The sequence below is a fragment of the Rhinopithecus bieti genome, unplaced genomic scaffold (genome assembly GCF_001698545.2).
Source record: "Rhinopithecus bieti isolate Rb0 unplaced genomic scaffold, ASM169854v2 scaffold_34331, whole genome shotgun sequence".
NCBI classification, from domain to species: domain Eukaryota; kingdom Metazoa; phylum Chordata; class Mammalia; order Primates; family Cercopithecidae; genus Rhinopithecus; species Rhinopithecus bieti.
In genome coordinates this window covers 122657-131417 of record NW_016814668.1, presented here as the reverse complement: position 1 = coordinate 131417, position 8761 = coordinate 122657, and the positions used below count along the sequence as shown (strand labels likewise).

The 8761-nt window shown below is 36.6% G+C and overlaps 1 long non-coding RNA gene across 1 annotated transcript in view; it reads right to left on the bottom strand.

The window, feature by feature from the left end:
• LOC108515158 (uncharacterized) overlaps nucleotides 1-8761 on the bottom strand; it is a 65576-nt gene that overhangs the window by 32776 nt on the left and 24039 nt on the right. Inside the window, exon 2 of the long non-coding RNA XR_001881437.1 lies at nucleotides 2581-2689. This is a non-coding gene — a long non-coding RNA (uncharacterized LOC108515158). The remainder of the gene's footprint in view (nucleotides 1-2580; nucleotides 2690-8761) is intronic.

Below are 8761 nucleotides of genomic sequence, written 5' to 3'. Positions count from 1 at the left end.
TATACATGATATAAATGATGAATTGATGGGTGCTGACGAGTTGATGGGTGCAGCACACCAACATGGCATAAGTATACATATGTAACAAACCTGCACGTTATGCACATGTACCCTAGAACTTAAAGTATAATAAAAAAATTTTTTAAAAATCTTAATAACTCCTATTTATTATATGTATATAATAATATTTATACTTAATATAATAATAAATTCCATTTATATGTAATACATATGTACTGTATGTATATATAATATAAAGATGTATATTATATTACATATAAATGGAATATTATATAATACATATGTATTATATGTACATATCATATACATATGATAAATCTGTATATTATTATATATACATGTGTATATAAATTGGAGTTATTAAATATATATATATGTTCTCTAGAGGGACAGAACTAATAGGATATATATATCCTGACTAATACAGTTAACTTACCTGAATTATATAATATAAAATCAACATATCAGGATACCAGCAGAGAAATGACCAGTGTCTCCAAGGCACAGAGATTTTGGGACCGAAGACTTGCAGGTTCAGATGACAACATGTGTATGAGCAATAATCCCATCAGAACTCTTAGGAGCATAACAGCCACCTTTTTGCACTTAAACTCATCTGTATATGTGCAAGGACCACTTCATCTTGGCCTGGAGCATCTATCAATCTTTAAACTCTATAGTTTACAACATGAGCTACATGGCACATAGCTAAGCTCTCACACACCACCCTCACACACTCCGGGCTATATCAGGCTAGAATAAGAACACTTCAGTGCTGCAGAACAAGAAAAAAATTATTTTGGCAGACATTTGGAGAATGACAATGAGCTCCACTATTAAGCTCATTCTACAGATCTGTGTATTGTTATTATTATTATTTTGGATTTTAACTTCCAATACCTATAAGTAAGAAGATACACACAAAAATTCCATATTTCTTGTTTCTCTTAAAAATTCAGAGGGCAACAGTGAACATATCTTCCTCAATGGTTACAAATAGTTGAGTAGTAACTGTCCTTTTTTAGAAGAGAAATGCATGCTCAAATTTCTCCTCTTTCCTACCATCCCCTTTTGCATTTCCATGGACAACAGCATTCATTTATAATACCTACCAGGGTGCTATAGACCTGAGCCTATGTGAATCCCCATCTAAACTGCAAACTCTTTATACACAGGGAACTTCCCTTACTTGGATCAGCCTTCTCTAAGATTGCCTGATACATGGTGCTGCCTATAAGGACTGGAAAGAACAGAGTTGTGGAAAGAGCAGTAGAAATAGAGTTCAATTTTCAGTCCTTCCCCTTGGTAGTTTTATGACCCTGGGGACGTTTCCTCATTTATCAAGTAGAATAGCTACAACACCCATTTGATAGAATTACTGTGAATTAGATAACATTATGCAAAGTATAAGAAATATAGTAGGCCCTCAATAGATGCCCATTTATCATTTTTATTTGCACTTGATTGATTGCATAAAACCTGCAAAGAAAAATGAAGCCTAGATCATCAGGCCAGCAAGAGACACATTAAACAGATGGCAAGGCAACAAGGAGATGAGGCATGAGAGAGCAATTTGAAGAAACCTGGAATGGTGAGGTTTAATCAATATGGAAATGTGGGCACAAAAGGACCTGGATGGTGCTGAATACATTTTCATCTCTAATAATGAGGACACAGAGCCACCCTAGCAGGCTGTGCAGATCTCCCAGTCTATTATACTAGAGTTGTTATTGCCCTGTGCTATTCTGTAATTTGCATGGTAAATGGAAGTAAGGTCTGAGACAGGGACACAGAGCCCGCTGAGGCTGGTGCACTCTCACAGGCCAGGTGGGCAGGCCCATCTGCACAATAAAATGATAGACTCACACCCTTCATGGTTGCTTTCCATAAGGACAATAATGGCAAACACACAGTAATTAGTATTGCATTTGTTCAGATATTATCATTCTTATTGCAATTTGTATTGCTTACGTGAAGGTATATTGAGCATTTGCTATGATTAGGTTCTATGCTAAATGCTTTATATATTTTTTCTACAATTAATCCTCTGCATAATTTTATACAATAAGCTGGAATATGTACTATTATTGTCCTTCTTTTAAAATAAAAATAAGAAACTAAAATTCATAGGAACTAAATAACTTGGAATTTCTGATATGGCTGGCAAGTAGTGGAGCCATGATTTGAACTAACGTCTGTCTGATTTCAGAGCCCTTGCTCTTAATCTACTTAGATATAATCTTGTCATCACTGCATCATTAGCATAAGTATCATAACCAACATTATTGTCCAGGGTTATCAAATGTACTCACTGACCTTGATTGGTTCATAGTCTACCAAGGGTGAAAATCATGGATACCAATAAAAGCTATGGCTTTCTTGCCTTCCATGAATATTAATGAGTATATTGTTTTTGGTATATTTTCTGTCCTCCTATCCCTATAAAGGCTGATAAAAGAATCAGTGAGCCTAAGGACATAAAAAATTAAGATCCAGTGTTTATGTTCCCCCCGGCAACACTCCCACGAGGCGTCCTCCAACCTTAACGTTAATACTCACAGATAATGTATTACTTGGTAACTCAGGGTAGCGAGAGTGTTTCCCCCGTATCTTTATCCACTGATCCAAGTTCAGTTTTCTAGAGTCTCACAGATCAAATCTAGCTGTGCTGAAATAGGGGAAAAAAAAGATAAACTAAATAAGCAGAATAAACAAAGGAGAAAAAGATTATGTAGGTACAAAAGCTAGAGCAATCCCTATAAAACCATTACCTTTTGCAAATCAAACAAAAGCACTGCATTATTAGTGGCCTCCTGTAGGCATTGCTTAGGGCAAGCAAATAGCTGTTTGGATAATTACTTTGAATTGTTCAATTCTGAAGATTTATTTAGCTTGTCAAAATTGAGTCTGCAATTCAATGTCATTCACTGGTTTTTGCAGTTCTTCCCAAGTGCAAGAACTAATGTGCCTGATACTAAGACTACACCCCCTTCTTGAGCCAATCTTGGCCAAGACAATGAACCCATCAGTACACATTAATTCATTTATCAACAAATATATTGACTATTGAGCATGTCATAGGTACTGTGATAGGTGCTGGGAATAAAGTCAACTTTATTAAACAAAGCAAGGTTAAAAGAACAACATTCTTGCCAGTGCTGGAGTTTACATTTTAGGGGATAGAATTACAAAAAAAAAAATCAATATTTAATTTGATAAATGCTATAAAGAAAAATGAAGCATTTAAGAGGACTGAGGGTGACTAGGATGGAATGCCATTTTACATGATGTCCTTGGGATCTTTCCTCTGATGAGTCGACATTTGAGCATCTCCAGACAGAGGGAACAGTAAGCCATAGTCCCTAAGTTGGGTGTATGCTTGGTAGAGTATTCACAGAATAGGAAGAAGGAAGGAGTTAGCAAGGGGAGGGTGGTGAGAGATAAGAGAAAGGCAACTGTTAAGGGACAGGGTCCTTATTGTCCAGGGTATTATAATTTTTTAAATTTCATTCTGGAAGCCATAGAAAGATATTCAGCATAGGACAACTGCTCTGGTTGCTGAATACAAATGATTAAAAAATATGAAAAATAGGGGTAGAAATTTCAGTTGAGAAGATTTAGAGCCAAATAAAAGGTGTGGTGACTTGATTATAGGAATGTAGGAAGTGATGGGAAATGGTCATATTTGAGATATACAAGAGAATATGCTGATAAGTTGAATGTCGTATTAATTTTCTAGGACTATCAAAACAAAATGCCACAGACCAGGTGTCTTTAAACAACTGAAATGTATTTTCTCACAGTTCTAGAGGCTGAAGTTCCAGAGCAAGATGTCAGCAGGTTTAATTTCTTCTAAGGCCTCTCTGGCTTATAAATGGCTGACCTCTTATTGTGTATTTACATGGTCATGCCACTGTGCACAAAATGTCTGTGTCCTAATCTCCTCTTGTAAGGACACCAGTCAAGTTGTATTAGAACCCACCCACGGGACCTCATTTTACCTTAATATTACCTCTCTAAAGGCCCTGTCTCCAAGTATAGTCACATTCTGAGGTACTGGAGGTTAGAACGACAACATATAAATTTGAAGGGGACCACAGTTCAGCTCATAACAGATAATGTCAGAGGAAGAGAGGACATCAAATGACTCTAACATTTTTTTCTTTTCTAAACACTAAGAAGATTGGTGTTGCCATTTACTGAGAAAGGAAGAATACTGGAATAGCAAGTTTGAAGATAAAAATCAGTGGGAGGTCATACTGAGTAGGCAGTTGGATTTGATACTGGAATTCAAGGAAAGGCCAGGAATAGAGATACATTAGGGTGTTTGACAGAAAATACATGGTATTTAAAATGTGAGACAGTTGAAATTGCCTAGATAATGCGTTCAGATAGAGAATAAAATATGCATGTAGACTGAGACCTAAGCCACTCCAATATAGGAATGTTCTAGAGTAAAGGAGACTGATTAGCAGGAGGTAGATGGAGGACCCAGAAAGTGTGTCTCTGAGAAACATAGCTAACAAAATGTTTCTAGACATAAGGAAGTCTCAAATGTATTATAATTTGCCAATAAGACGAGTAAATGATGACTAAGGAGAGGCCACTGGATTTTTCTACCTGAAAGTTGTTGACAAATCAATATTGGTGGAGTAGTAAATATGAATTCTTTTTTTTTTTTTTCGAGACGGAGTCTCGCTTTGTCGCCCAGGCTGGAGTGCAGTGACCGGATCTCAGCTCACTGCAAGCTCCGCCTCCTGGGTTCATGCCATTCTCCTGCCTCAGCCTCCCGAGTAGCTGGGACTACAGGCACCCGCCACCACGCCCAGCTAATTTTTTGTATTTTTTTAGTAGAGACAGGGTTTCACCATGTTAGCCAGGATGGTCTCGACCTCCTGACCTCGTGATCCGCCTGTCTCGGCCTCCCAAAGTGCTAGGATTACAGGCTTGAGCCACCGTGCCCGGCCAAATATGAATTCTTAATTCCTCACATATGGCAAATCATTTCTCCAAATCATTTTGCAATCTCACTCCTGGTATTCAGAGCATGTCAGTGGACAGAAATTATCTGTATATTCACCTGGATTCAGTTTTCTTCTACCTCCTCCTCTGATCAAGTACTCAAGTTCTTCAACTTGATTAGCGAACTGATAGTTCACCTAGCTCTTGCCACCTTATTCCTTCCATGTGATGAAATCAACTGCTCCTTGAGGTTTTGCTGTGAGTCAAATGAATCAGCTTAAACCACAATTTTTCCCTGAGCTCAAACTAAGAATCCCAGTTGCTTGCCTAGAACTACCTGCTGCCATTTTAAACACTCTGTATCTGACTATAGATACAATAGATTATTTATCTAGAAAGCCAAGTACAGGAAGCATTCAAACCACAAATTCTTCTAAAAAAATTCTTATTTTCACAATTATCCATCTGATAAATTAAGTCATTTAAAAAATTAAGTCATTACTTGCTATAATGGATAGCACCTGAAGGTGGTTACGTCCACTAGGCCATGAATAACTCACTGGTGACGGTGTGGTGGTCCAGTATCTATTACATGGTATGTTTCATAACAGATCACTGAGATGATTGCATACTGATAACATACAAATTGTGGTTGTTGTTAGTCATTCTATGTCTTGAGCAGTAAAATCTATTTTGGAAAATAAATTGCAATCAGGCAAGTGTACACAAGTTATATTAATTTTAAACAAGTTGGGCTTAGGATCTGCAATCAGAAAAAAATACTATTTTTTCCTTCCCCACTGTCCATTCAGACACGCCCTATAGGCCTATTTCAAAACTGCTCTTTTGTTTCTAAATCACAAAACAATAATCACTTAGTAGCTATATGTCCAACTAAGTATAAGAATAAAAGAAAAATCTAGACTTTTTAAGATTTAAAATGTTTGCCCTCCTCTAGCTTAGGCCTGCTTCAGAGGTATGTGTTTGACTTATTTCCAACTTATGTAATTTTATTCTCTTTATTTAATACGTTGCTGTTGGTATCATCAGGGTTAAGAACAGAGGAGGGAGAAGAGATTTGGAAGCAGAAAAGTTCTAAAAGATAGAAAAGTGGCAACGGCATGTCATATGCTCATGCCTGGGGTCTCTGGGTTTAAGAGAGATTTCACCTGGCTCTTTCCCTCATAGGATGCTTTAGTAGGCTCATCAGAGAAGCCCCATTCAATGGATGGCTTCAGTCTCCTCCTACAGTGGCTGAACATGAATAATACACTTCTCTTTCAATCCCTGGTTGTATGTGGAAATTCCATATATACTCCTTCCTGTTCCGTCAAACTATGTCCCTTTAATATGGCCTCAGGTGCTCATGCTTTTGTTTGCCAGCTCTTATTCTCTCTCTATTCCCCTTACAAAGACACACCTTTGTTCCTCAAAATACACCCTGACTTTTCATTAGTAGAAGCACAGCACAAGTACTTCTAAAATGCAGCTACCATCTTTCTTTCTGCTGTCAGCTAGGCAACTCCAGACACAGGTATCCACTTTGAGACCTCCCAGGCATAGATCCAGTAACAGGTTCTGCATCTTGACAGACTCCAGGGACATGGAATCAACTTCTCTAAGTAGCCTCCTTGAAGCCCCTCTCACTTGGCATGAAGAGAAAAGCAGATTGCTGACACTGCTGCCCTATGAGGGCCCCTTCTGTGTCCACGTATCATGTTAACAATGTTCTTTTAAAAATGCAGCTCTAATTGCCAACAACTCTTTGGCCACTATAATGCCTTTGGAAAACTGAGACTAGAGGTGAACTAAAAATTGAAAAACTAGTTCTTGATTGCCTGCTAGGTAAGCTCTATTCAGGTAGATTTGTACCTCACTTTGAAATGTGGGAGTATTTACCACCTATTTCACTTACTTTCTTGAGGTTTTAGCAAATAATGACAGAAAATGTCTCATGTTTTACGTTTTATTTTAATTTTGTGGGTACATATAGTTGTTGTATATATTTATGGGACACATGAGATGTTTTGATACAAAAAAAAGAAAGAATGAAGACCTACTGTTTGATAGCAACTGGGGAACTATAGTCAATAACTTAATTGTACATTTTAAGTAACTAAAAGGGTATAATTGGAATGTTCGTAACATAAAGGGGATGGACACCCCATTCTCCATGATGTGATTATTTCACATTGCATGCCTATAGAAAAGGTCCCATTTTGATGTCTTGTTAATTTAGCATACAAATATATTGCATAAAGAAAACTTTGGGGAGACGAGAATGTATTAATCCATGTTCACAGTGCTATAAAGAACTGCCTGACAGTGGATGATTTATAAAGAAAAGGGGTTTAATTGACTCACAGATCCACATGGCTTGGGGGGACCTCAGGAAACTTACAATCACGGCAAAAGGTGAAGGAGAAGCAAGCACCATCTTTACAAGGCAGCAGGAAAGAGAGGTTCTGAGGACTGCCACACACTTTTAAAGCATCAGATTTTGTGAGAACTCACTCACTATCACAAGAACAACATGAGAGACTCATGGGGAATCCCATGATCCAATAACATCCCACAAGATCCCTCCCCTGACACATGGGGATTACAATTTAAGATGAGATTTGGGTGGGGGCCAGAGCTAAACCATATCAGAGGACTAATTAATATATTTAAACTCTAGAAAAATGTTCAACCAACACTGATCATTGGCATTCTAGATAAAGAAACTTCTATTGGCCTTTAAAATATGGCCCAGTTATATAATAGAATACTGCTTAGCAAAAAAGTAAATAACTAGAGATGCCTGCAACAATCTTGATCTATCTCAAACACACACACACACACACACACACAAACACTATGCAGAGCAAAAGCAGTCAGTCACAAAATAGAACATATTACCATACATTTACATGAAACTCTCAAAAAGAAAAATCTAAATCATTACTGACAGACAAAAAATCAGCAGTTGTTTATAAATGTGAGGGAGTTTCACTGGGTTGAGGTACAAGAATTTTCTTAGTGACAGAAATGCTTATGGTGGTGAATATATATGTATATGAGTATATAAAGTTACCAAAACTCATCAAATGGTATACATTTAATGGCTAGTTTTATTTTATGTAAATTATACTTCAATAAAGTTCATTTTAAAAATATATATATTATATACACATGCCCACACATGTATACATATATTTAGAAATTTCTAAATATTAGAAATCAGAAATACTAGAAATCTATATTTCTAAATTACATGTCTACATATCCATATACATATATTTCTAAATTCAGTGTGAGAGCTATATACCCAGACTGTATCATATTTGCCTTTATAGAATCACTTTCCCTGAATTGTACTATATCTTTATGCTTTGTCATAAAGCTCCAAAGAACACAGTAAAAAGTAACCTCATCAACCCAAACTGCATTTTCTGGAGGGATGCTTTCCAGTTAGTTGTTCACCATATTATACAATACTCTTTCCATGAGGACAAACAAGAGAAATTTCAGCAATATGTGAGCTACTTGCAAACAATGTGTTTGTTTGTACCCCATGGACACTGAATCACATAAACGATTATTTTTTTCTCTCCGTGGTTACTTTTTCAAATTGAGGGGTTTGCAACCTATGGGTTTCATGGCATGAACTCTATATATTAACAAAATTTTTTATTTCTCGTATTTTCCCCATTAACAATAAAGTCTCTTCTATTAGCAGTGATTTATTATTGTAGAAAGGAATACATAATAAATAAATAATAAATAAATAAATAAA